The sequence below is a fragment of the Sturnus vulgaris genome, chromosome 1, assembly GCF_052056855.1.
Source record: "Sturnus vulgaris isolate bStuVul1 chromosome 1, bStuVul1.hap1, whole genome shotgun sequence".
Lineage (NCBI taxonomy): Eukaryota > Metazoa > Chordata > Aves > Passeriformes > Sturnidae > Sturnus > Sturnus vulgaris.
Genome location: NC_142243.1, coordinates 115,621,022 through 115,633,842, shown reverse-complemented (window position 1 = coordinate 115,633,842; position 12,821 = coordinate 115,621,022).

The window sequence follows — 12,821 nt, the reverse complement described above, 5'->3', positions numbered from 1 at the left end:
GATTATATGTTGCCCTTCAATTTGATGTTATTCAAATTTTAGACAGAAATTTCTCATTCTGGAGAAAATTAGGAAGTACATTGAGGTCAGGACTCTTTGTTACAGAGACTGGGCCCCTGAATAGCATTTTTATTCCCATAATAATTTCTAAAATAGACTGGAGAAACCCACAGTAACTTTAATGACTTATTGTATTATTATAATACAAATTACAATAGGACATCACAACTTATTGTGTTATTTCTAACAGTAGAAAATACATGTTCTTTGAGAAGAAAAAAGTCTTTTCTTTGGAAACAACTGAGATGAAGAATCTTTTCTTTGAAAGAATGCCAAAGTAGCTCTGCTACAGCAGCAAGAGCATTTACTGACAGTAACTAGAGGCTTAGATCTGCAACATGTCTTCCAAACGCCAGCTTGTTTTTCCCTTAGGAGAAAAATTAAAAGTGGTTCTGAGAACAGCATGGGGAAAAAACAATCAAGACTTTTTTACAAAGTTCTGTGCTAGTATTCTACCACACAGTTTTTAGAGCTTTGTAACAGACAACAATTACAGTATGTTACTACTGATAACTCTTAAGGGTGGCAAGACTCAGAAAAAATATGTGGTATCAAAACCAAATATTTTGCTTCTAGTTCTCATATATAGAAAAGACTGCAGTCTTTAATTTTAAATCGAATGTCTAGTTTTAAGCCTAATTAAATGTCTAATTTTAATTGTAAGTGCACTTCAGGCCCACGAGATTGCCTCATCAGCCTTAGGTGCTGAAGTACAGTACAGAGTCACAAAGATGGTAGAGTAGCAACAGCAAGGCTGTGATAATTCCTTCTGATGCTGAAGAAATTGTGGTAAAATTAACTTTTCAGTTCAATCGATCCCTATCTCACATGCTTAGATGCTGCTAAGAGGACAAGGACTGAGTGCCAATAATTTGACTGAAACTACCCACAGTAGTTAGAAGCAAATGGCAAACTCCCCAGCTATCCAAGATACAACAGCATTTGTAAGAAAAAAAGCTAAAAAGCTCTGTTTCCCTGTAACCAACATAGACACCATAAGCACATAGGGGTCACTGCAACACCAACACAGAAGTGGAAAAACTGTAAGATTAATTTTGAAAATGTGGGAACATGGCACCCTGACTCAAGTGTGTGTATATCTGAGTACTGTAAATTTGTGTCCTTTTTTAAAAGTACTGATGAGCAGTTTGATGAAGTCAAAATTTTTAACACGTTAGAGTGAAATATCAGCCCATGCTTTTCACAAGACTTATTTTGGCTATTCACCTATTCACTAATCTTGCAGAAAATTGCACATATTGCTCACAATTCTTCAGGTTTAACTTCACCTAAAAAAAAACGAAGAAAATGTTTAATAAGTTGAAGTTTTATCTCCCTTTAAGTCAGCTAGTACACTAAACTAAATGTTAGTAACAGTCATTAATTTTGACCCAATTTTTTATCATTATTTGGATGAAAAAAAAAACAACAAAACACTAAGAGAGTTGGCAATTATGGTGTGTTGCAAGCCACCTGAACCTGTCAGATGAGCAATATAGCCTCATTGGAGGTCATGAATTACAATGGAGTGGTTCAGCAGAGTAAAGTACTTCCTACCAAGAACTTCCAGCATTCTGTGAGTTTAGTCTGGGTCTGTCTGTAGTCTAGTCCTCTGGATTAGAATCACAGAATCGATCACAGAATCACAGAACCAGAGAATAAGCTGAGTTAGAAGAGACCCATCAGGGTAATTGAGTCCAACTCTCAGCCCTGCACAGGACACTCCCCAAGTCACACCACAAGCCCAAGAGCATTGTCCAAATGCTTCTTTAACTCAGCCAGCCTTGCTGCTGGGACCACTTCCTTGGGGAGCCTGTCCCAGTGCCCAACCACCCACTAGGTGAAGAAGCTTTTTCTGATATCCAGCCTAAACTTCCCTGACACAACTTCAGGTCATTCCCTCAGGTCCTGTCCCTCATCACCAGAAAGGAGAGATCAGTGCCTGCCCCTCTTCTGCCCCTTACGAGGAAGTTGCAGTCTAGGATGAGATCTCCCCTCAGACTCAGGAAGGCTGAACTGACCAAGTGACCTCAGCCACTCCTCATGCAGCTTCCTCTCAAAGCCCTTCAACATCTTCCTTGCCCTCTCTTGGACAAACTCTAATAGTTTAATATCTTCTTATATTGTGGTGCCCAAAACACAATATTCAACGTGAGGCCACAGCAGTTCAGAGCAGAGTAGGAGAGGGTGAATTCATGGAGATTATCTTCAGATTTGCTTTAAGAACCTGCTAAAAACTCCAGCAAACATGAGCCCTGCAAATTACCTGTTCCTGTTACAGGCAGCACACTGCTGAGGGACACAGCTTGAATTTGCACCATGATGACCCTAGCTTTCCTAAGCAACCATACTTGCCTGTGGGTAATCCATGGGCAGTCAGGCTCTGTCTCTCAAGCTGTACTTTAATCACTCTACCACTTTCCTCAAAGGACATGGATATCATAAGCAATTCCTTTTTTTTTTCATAGCAACTCTCCACCAAGATGAGTGATAGTATCTTCCACAAAGCACAGCTATTATGTCTTACATTTACATCGTTATATGTTCTGAATTATCCCATCACATGCCACTGAGGGTCTGATTTCTAATCCATATTTGTTATGATCTAGTTATTAAAATATTTAGAGAGATGCCTCTGCCCGAATTAAGGTACCAAAAAGACCATATGCTGAATATACATAGCAACCTTTTGTGCAATGCAAAGCAACCTCTGCTTCATACCCTACAGCAAATGGATTTGTTTATAGCATAGAGCTCCTTTGGATCAATAGAACTTTGAACAATAATATAACATGTACATAGACAAAAGATAACAGTTAGACAAAAAATAGAGTATTAACAGAAACTAATGGTAATGTTGGATTAACTTTAGAGATTTTACTTATATGAGAATTCTTTAGAAGAGTTCTATTAGCACTAATAGAATCACAATCACCTAGAGAAAATGTTTTCTTTCAAATAATAATAAGAAAAATGCAGTGGAATTGAATTTCATTTATTTAATCTTACTTTATTGAAAAGAGCAAGAAGTCTCACCTTTTAAACTCACAGAACAAAAGTAGATTCACATAATCTCCTTGATAAATGTCATGTAAATTGCAGTATTTTCAACTGGGACATTGTAATTTAATGACCTTTCAGTCATGAATAACCAGAACACTTAGTACCTTACAATAGCTGCAGAGAAATTGGAAACATTCAAACACACACACACACACAAAAAAAGACGTTCAATTGTAGACTCCCAGTAGGGAATTCAGAAGTTCTTGTGGCATCTTATTGGAACTTCTATAGAATGCTCTTATGTTGTACAACAAAAATGAGTGATGCATGCACAGTGGTTTAGTAACATATTTGGGGGTGTGTTTAGACAGCAATAAATAAGAGTTTCTGCTATTTATGTCTTTTGCTATGATATTCTTCCTTGTTCCATTTCTACTGTCTATTTACAGATTATTCATTTATGTAACAATAAGTACATTTTATATTTTCATTAACAACTACATGTATCACCATATATTACTATGTATCATTTCTTTTGATATGAAATACAGAATGCAATGTGATGTAGTACACCACAATAAACATTTAAAAGTTATAAGGAGTGTGATAATATTCTTTGGAATCTTTTGAAAGAAATGCAAACATGAAAGAATGAAGTTATAGCAAATGGGGCCAAGGAAATTACTTTCATATTCAGACATTTTTATTCAAGGCACCCTATATCTTTCTTTTTGGTTTCCATAAGAACTGAGTTACTGAACAATTATTTTCAGGTGCTACTTAAAAGATTTAATTGTATTATTCATTAACCCTGATGACATCAATATATAGGACCAAATGTAAGAGAAAATATTAGGTATTGTTTGAATAAGACAGTGTCTATCTGGTTATTTTCTCCAGAAATATATACTTGAATATGATATTTAAACAACAATCTTAAGCATTCAAACAAGGCATGCAGTGGAATCACATGAAATATTTTCCATGCCCAGCTGCCATTTGGAATAAATAACTATAGATTCTAAAAATCTGAAAAATTCATAAGGCACATAATTTCTACCCTTCAGCATTCTCTCTTTTTGTAACTGTGTCACAAATGAGATTCCCTTTTAAATGAAGTGTAGTTTTTTGTGTAGAGGTGCACAGGTGTAATGATTATTGTGGGTCCCTTACAAATGAATAATTCCAGTCTAGTCTAGTCTAGTCTACTTCTATCCTACTTATAATCTAATGGATAAGTTTTTAGAGTATTGTCAATAAAATGTCTTTCCTAAATAATCATACATATGTTGAGTCAAAGGTAGCAAATTTCATACAGTTAAAACTGACAAATTCTTAAAATACCAAGAACCTACGTTGTTATCATCAGCTGCAAAATTTCCTGCACACTAATAAAAGTGAGCCAATAAAAACCATATGTTTGGGAGGTGAATTTATACAAAATGATTAAACATTGCAATTATTTACAACTTGGTAACCCTGTCTGTGTTATGGTTCTGCCTCCTATTTACAATTTATAAAGTAAAACACATCTTCAATTTCTACAGCTGAATAGTGAAAACTGCTTTCTTGAGAAGTTCAGTGACTCACCTTGTTGCTTTTTCATTTACCTTTTTCATCAGTCTGTGACTGCTTATTTCTGTATCACAAAGGGGAAAACACTTTGACCTCACTAAACAAACGTGGTATCTTTACACACTCAATTCAGCTATACTTCTACTGTCATTATTGGAAGAACAAAGAGACAAAAAAACAAGCCAAACCACAAAGCTGTTTCTTACTTTTTAAAATATTCAGGTAAAGTACCTTAGGCAAAATCAATTCAGATATTAATATATTCATCAGTCTTCAAGAATTTCAACAGGACTCAATTTTTTTTTTCTGGTAAAAGCTGTAAAACAAAAGTTACATTTGGAATGTAAGCATAAAATTCAAGTCTATTCAGTAGTTCCAGCTGTGTCCTAGCTGGATATCAGTGCTTTGGCTGCATGCACACCCAGCAGTCTTCCAATGAATTCCTGAGAGGTGCAAGAGCTTCCCAAATGCTCTCAGCACTGAGGAGACAGCACGTGAGATAAAGTCAATGACTAAGCCTTTAATCAGCTTCACAACAAAAATTCTGTTACAGGAGCACTCCCATTGTGAATTATAGACAGCCCTGGAATTTTCCTAATCAGGCCCTGCTGTGCCTAGGCTCTTTGATAGCCACCATCTGTATGCTTCAATACATATGCTATTCATGCATATTTTATTAATATGCCTTTATTAAAAATGCAGCTACCTTGGATAAAGAATCTGGCAGGCTCATTGACTCCTTCAGGCAGCTCTTGATGCAAAACTGTCCAAAATACACATAGTTCTAAACAGCCAGCAGAAAGGGTTCTTTTGTGCATTTGACAGAAATGATCATATATGACAGTCTTTTATGCATAATTAATTTAGGAGATGTGTGTATCATTTAAAACACTCAATATAAACATATCCATGAGATGCTGGAGTGGTCATGGAGGACTGAAGGCCAACTGTACTATAGGAAACAAGTGAAATAGCATCACAAGTAGTCTTAACCTGATCCAGGTGAAGACACTGATGCAGGGATACTTGCTACGGAGGCTCCTGCAACTAAACAGAAAACAATCATCTCATTCAAGAGACTGGTTTCCTGTGAGAAGTGTATGCTCTGCCAAGGTGCCATTTCTTTTTTTAGATAAAAAAAGTGCCTCTTAAAATTTCTACAAGTTTCCAGTGCTTAAAAGAAGATACCAAAAAAAAAGTGAATATTAACAACAAATACATCATCCTCTTTCAAAAGAAATTGCTAATATGGAATAGTAAATTTCCTTTTCAAAGTGTGAGAGAGCATAGTTCCACTACTGTGCAGAATGATTGGTACTATTTTTGAAACCATGTTGAAACAAAAACTTAATGACAGAAAATTAGGTTAATAAATTTCAAACCTTGTGTATATGTACTAAAAAAAAAAAAAAATCTATATGCCTGGCTTCTCCAGAAATATTAGTCATGTACATGACTAATTTTTGACTAAGTTTCTTTGACAAAATTACAAAAAAAGAAAAGAAAACCCTGCTTGGCAAACACTGATTAGCACAATGCCTTCCACCTCATATGATGAATCAGAAATGCCATATCAAAGGAGGAGAATTGGAATTAGATCTGAGTAGCTGGGCTCTGCCTAAAGGCCAAACATTTCTGTAGAACTTGTTCAATCCTTTTGGTAAGAAGACTGAAAATACACTACAACAGTACAAAAAGACAAGCACCATTAATACACCTAAAACCAAAATCTATAAGGGCACTGATGTTTGAATGAGACAGTGCTACAAGGTGACTAGCTAATTTCCAATAACAAAGTTGAATCATCCTCTGCATTTTTACACAACTAAAAGTCTAAAAGTACTTAATACGTGGCCACATTAGTACTTTACATAACCTTTTTACTCCATAGACTCAAATACTCAAAAAAATCTCCATAATATTAATAACTTTAGCTATATAGAGTCTCATTAAATTCAAAAGGACGAGTCACACAAAATTACAGTGCTATGTATAAAAAAAAATATGTCCATATCTTATGTTTACTTTAAAAGATGTGAAAAACAAATCTGTTTAAAATAACTGGCTATGTTGTGGCTCAAAAATACTAAACAAAAAATGTTCTCAGAAACTGACTTACTGAAATTTCTACCATATTTCAAGTGACCCTGATTTTGCAAAGACTTTTAATTTATTTATCTTAATATGCATGAACAACTCCATCTGAGAAAAGTAGACTCCACAAGACTACTGAGCAAGCACATTGTGCATCATTTGCAGAATTACACTTTAAAGATAATGCATACTGAAAACATACAAAGCAGTTAAAACATTACAATCATTTGGTATTAATTCAGACATAGACACCCACCTGTGCTTTGGTACAAATCAGAAAACTATCCAGACTTCCATTTGACATTCTCCTTCCTTTTCCACTAGACAATTTTGTTGATATAAGAGCTCCTAGTGGAATCTAGGAAATAGTTACTCAGGAACAAGTCCCTGAATATTCACCAATCCAGCATTTGCAGTAACAATATGTTCCTGTGCTGAGGGAAAAATATACAAAATATTCAACTCGCTTTTACACATCTGTGTAAAAAATAACCCCTTTCTAAACTAAGCAATAAAAGGCTAAATAGTTATTGCAAAAACATTTGCATTGTTTTTCTTACTTGAACAGTACCACAGTAATGAGAAAAGACAATAATAATTGACTGTGGATAATACTTCTTGGAAAAAGCTTAACTAAATTGTGAATGGGGTCAATTTAATTGTGGCCTAGGGTAGTGATTGAGAGTACTGCTTTAGGAATGGAAGCTATAGATTATAGAATCATAGAATGGCTTAGGTTGAAAGGATCCTAGTAGGTAAAAGCTTCTAAGATTTGCTGATGTAGAAACTCTAGGGAGACAAATTATAGATTGTATTTTAGGACAGTTTGCTCACAGTGCTATGGAATATCTTTCAGAATGGGATATATGGGATATAATTTCAATGCCAAAGTTCTATTCTTATGTGTATATTAATTGGTATCTCAGGAACTCAAAATCTGGTGAAATGTTTTGGGTAAATACTGCACTAAGTTTAAGTTCTTCCAAGTGGGCAATATTCTCCTTCGGTAGTTATCAGCTAGATTGAAAATCAGCTCTTACATGAACAAAACTATTGCAACCCACCCCAAAAATAGATCTACCTCATTTTACCACAAGGATCAAAAATTTGTGTAAGTGAATTCAAGTAGAAAATTCTGAAGCTGCTAGATATTTTCCAATTTATTTAGCTGTTGTTCTGAGGTTGATGTTCTGATTCTGTTTTTCATATTATATCAAAAAGAATAAAATGTTAGTGTCTACCTGGATAAGAAGCAGAAGCATTAAGTAGGCTGAAAAAAACAAAGCCTTGAAACACTTAAACACTTTTTCTTGTAATATAAAAAGGATACACATATATGCATATTATTAATCTTGCTTTTCAGTAATACAGGGAGGAAAACAGCACTATGTGTTAAGATTAAGGCCTGTATTACTTATTTTGAAATGACTGACAGAAGTTTCCTGTTTCTTTTTAGCCTGATCTATTCTGTGCATTCTTGCAGAATACTTTTTCTCCTAAATGATTTATCCTAGCCATGTTTCACTACACCGACCCTGGTTGTCTTTTGGTATTTGTTTATGCCTTCCAGTTGACTAGTGTAAATAGCAGAAAGAGCTATAGCACTTACAGCTCCTTGTTCAGTTTTGCAGGTTCACAGAGGTTCCAGTATTTAAAATAACATTTGTTTAAGTTCTTATCCGTGCTCACATTTTTGTGCAGAAATAAACTGACAGAAATCAAAATAAAATCCTAAGAAAGCATCTATGATGGGATTGCCTATATCAGAGAAGACTTAATGTTCTCAAGTCTTCTGTTTACCATAAAGTGTTTTTTTTTCTTATTAGAAGATATTATTCATAGGCTGGATGAGTTCAGACAATTATCACTGCTTTAGATTATATACTTGATCAACTGTTAGAAATACAGCACTTTATTCATCAGGTAACATAGCAAAAAAATTTTTTTATATGGTCAAGCTAAACTAAATTGTGCAATCAAATCAAGTTATTCAAAATTCAGTTTCTGGAATTATTGAAAAAGTTTAGAGATAATAAGCTCTTAAAAATTCTGAACTCATTTAAACATCCTACCTGCAGTATATTATCTCTGAATTGTAACATACCTCTAGGAAAACACCCGATGGCATTGTTTCTTTAAGAGCCATTGTCATTAAAACCTTTCTGAGTTATTCTTGGCTATTCTTTATTGCTTTATTGAAACCAATAAATAATTTTTCCTCTTATATGTTACAACCAATGTTGTTGCTTTATTTCATTTAGTTCTGTAGATAAAAGAAATAACCAGTGCCAGGTCTGTCAAATAATGCAAGACTCGCTGTCTATATGTGTGTTTAAGAGAGAGGGACAAAGGGCAAGATGGACCAACACAAGTAAGATGATGAAAAAGTATTTCTGCAAACAGACAGCAAGAGAAGTTTGAAAATGTACTTTTTGGACTAGGAAAAGTACATCTTGTGCTGCATTAATTTTCTTATATGTCACTTCTTGGATCCGAATTCAATATAATGAACTCAAAAAATTTGTAAGAAAATATAGTTAAAATAAAAAAGTTGCTTATTGCATCAAATCATAAAATATTAGTTTCCTGGAATCCTATTTTTCTATGTACACAGGCTTACAGTCTGATCTAAAACTTCCATTCACAAAAGCTTGACCTTTAAGGGCATCCTTACTATATTCTTCATCAGTCATTGATTTTATGCCTCAGTCCTTGAAGTCTGCTCCTTTCTCTGTATGGAGGGCCTTATTCACCCAGTTGTCCAGGTGGGACAGTCTGTACCAGACCCCCACTGTAATGTCACCTGTCCCTGCCTTGCCTTTAACCCTGACCCATAAATTCTCAGTTGGCTTCTCACCCATCTCAAAGTGGAGCTGGCCATTGGCACAGAGGGAAACACCTCTCCTCATCTCCCCTGCCTGCCTTTCCTGAAGAGTCTGCATCATTCCATTCCAACACTCCAGTCATAGGAGCCATTTCATTGTCTCTCCCTTATGCCAATAACATTCTAGCCCTGTAGGCATCTGCACACCTCTAACTCGTCTTGTTTATTTCCTCCAGAATAGGTCTTGTCTAGACAAATTTAAGTTGGGTCCCCAGTGAAGTCAGATTACTGTCTGGAGTGGCTGAAATTCCTTTATGCCACACTTCAGGCACTCTCTTGCTGACCTGCAATCCCTCTCCAGGCTCTGGGCATCTATTGCAGGTAGGTTATTTATCATCCCTGGTTTTGCTTCTTCTCTGATGTTACTGGGGTGGAAAACAGAAAATGTAAAAAAAAAAACCCAAACAATCAAGCAATCAAGCAAACAAACAAACAAAAATAAAAATATTATTGCTAATAGATGATTATTTTGGTATTTTATGAAACCAGAATGTTATGTTTTCAGACATCCACAATATGTGTGTTTAAAAAGCTATGTTTTGCAGGTGCTGAGTAAAGTTAATTTAGAATTTGCATACAACATTGTTTTCTTGATTAAGTCTTCCTTTGCTGTGCAAGTTGGGAATATTTTTAATTGAGCTCACCTCTTACTCATTAGAAGCAGGCCATTAGAACCAATATTAAAGGCCAGAAAGAAGTCAAAAAATACTAGTAATAAAGGGAGATGTTTTCTGTGCACAGATAATTGAAAAAATAGTGTGATAGCCTTTGGCAATGAGGCTGGATGTATAACAGAAGGCAGGGGAGCCCTGTGGTTCCCATTTACTTGATATACAAGACAGAACACCAGCTTCTTTTCCTGAAAAATAGCTCTTCAGGGTAAACAGAAATAATCATTTAAAAAAACAGTGGTTGCTTCTTTTTCTGTTGGGGAAGGGAGACACTGGGTTTTGTTTGGGGTTTTTTTATGTGTGTGAGTGTAGAATCAGCACATAACACTTTGAATATCCAAAGGCTTTCATTCTTTTGAATAAGGTGGTAGTTTTAAATATAAGTATTACTCAGAACAGAAGCAAGCACCTTGCCCAAGATCATGCTGGAATGTTAGGACAGAACAGATGATAAATGAGATTTCCCAGTCCCGTGCTTTGATCAAAGACATTCTTTCCTCTCTTCAAATGTATCCCAAAAGTATACCTTGAAAATAGTGTAGGGACCAGTCAAAGAGATTCACAACTGCAGCCTGTGTTTGAAAGAATACCTTAAGGATGTTTGCTCAGCTACAGATTTAGCCTAGAAGCTCTTTTTTTGTCCAAATCAGCACACATACATTTGAAATTTAGTCCATGAAATTGTTGTAAATCACAGAACTGGTGAGTATTCTAGAAATTAATTGGTGAGGGGGAAGTTCAAGCCTTGTGGAAAACCCTGTGAAGCTCCAGGCATCACAAAGGGCAGTGCTTTCAGCTGCAGACCACTGCCTCTCCTGATGTGATTTATCTCACTAACACAGACCTCTAGAAGTCAAACATGCAAACCTGAGCTATGGCTCACAGCATACACAGTTATGGAAGGAAAGTCTATTTAATTTACCTTGTGCAAACCTACTGATGTGGCCAGCAAATAATTTAATATACAAGTAATCTGTACCAGACAGAAAGAGGATGGCTTCTTTTTTTTTTTCCTACACATGGGAGTATACATAAAGCCCAGGTATTAAGCACTTATTTCCTAGAGTCCATGTGCATAAAATAATGTGGCAGCTCCTCTTCATCACTTCCACATTATGTACCTCTAAAAAAACATTTCCTTCTACTCTGGGCACTTCCTGTACAGGCATACAAAGTTCAAGTCCATATAGTAGTTGTTACTCATTTTCAAACTTACTGTCAGTACAGCTAGTTTTACTTTTTAGTTTTTTTCACATGCTGAAGATCTTTCTACCTAGGGAGGAGGAGAAATGGTAGCTGTGTGGGTAGTTACCATTTATTTTATCTTGGTTTCCTTATCTCATGGGTTCGCAAAGCATTTACAAGCAGCAGGAACAATTATTCTGGTGGAAGGCAGGTGGATAGCACATCATTACAGTATTTCCCAAGTTCCATTAAACAAGCACAGACCAAACTGACTCTAGAAATGCTTGTAAGCAAAAGCAAGTAATACCCTGCAAGTAAGAGCAGGAAGGAAAGCTAGTATTTTAGACACTATTGTGATTTCATGCTTGTCTGCATTTAGTCAGGTAGAAGAAGATCCTTTAGCACAATAAATTCCTTCTTGTGTGCTGAAGCAAATATTAAAATGTGTTCAGAAGTCACAATGTATTGGGTACTGCTTAGGTTAATTTTTACTGAATAGAAATTAATAACATTGCTATTATATTAGGCTCTATTTTGTTTCGAGGCAAATTATATATCTACGACTATTTTAAGGAACAATGCTTCAAGAAGCCTGCCAACCCGCTATGGCTGTGCTGACATGGATTTCTAGCCTTTGTTCCCTCTTCTTTGGAAAAGTAAAAAGCATCTCCAGTGTTGGTTTTTCATTGATCAATCTCCTTTTGCTGTTCTTTAGATTCTCCATTCTGTACTCAAATCCAGCTGAAAATGTCTCTTTTCTGTGCCGTATTAAGCTTAAATATTTTAGATTTCAAAAAGCATGTTTTTTCATGTAATATTTTTTAAAAGCTATCCATTTATTAGGTTTGCTTCTGTGAACTTACAAGAGAATAGTAAAAAAATATAGACTGTTGAGCAAACCAAAATTGTTATTACACACTAAATAAAAGGAAAATTCAGTATCTAAAACTATCCCTTGAAGACTGCCCTATGCACCCAAGAATCAATCATCAAAGTTTGAATTACTCACCCCAGTCTTTTACATAATTTTCATGTTTTCAGTAATAATTTTCTCTTTTTTTCGTATAGACTCTTGACTAAGGATAAACCTGTCTTAAATGATTCATGTACTTACTAATCTCTATTGACTATGAGGAATACCTTGGACAGCTAGAGCAGTCTTACAGGTGTCACAGTTAGACCTCTGGCAGTGCAGTTCAAAATGTGGGAAGCTGCTTCAATAAAATTATAGATAACTCTGGAGAGAGGTGCAGAGCCTCTGGGCAGCTACAGAAGGTTCTCTGCACTCCAGTTACACATGAAAGTCTGGAGCTTCACATGGCCTCAGCAGCTTGGTTCCACCAACCCTG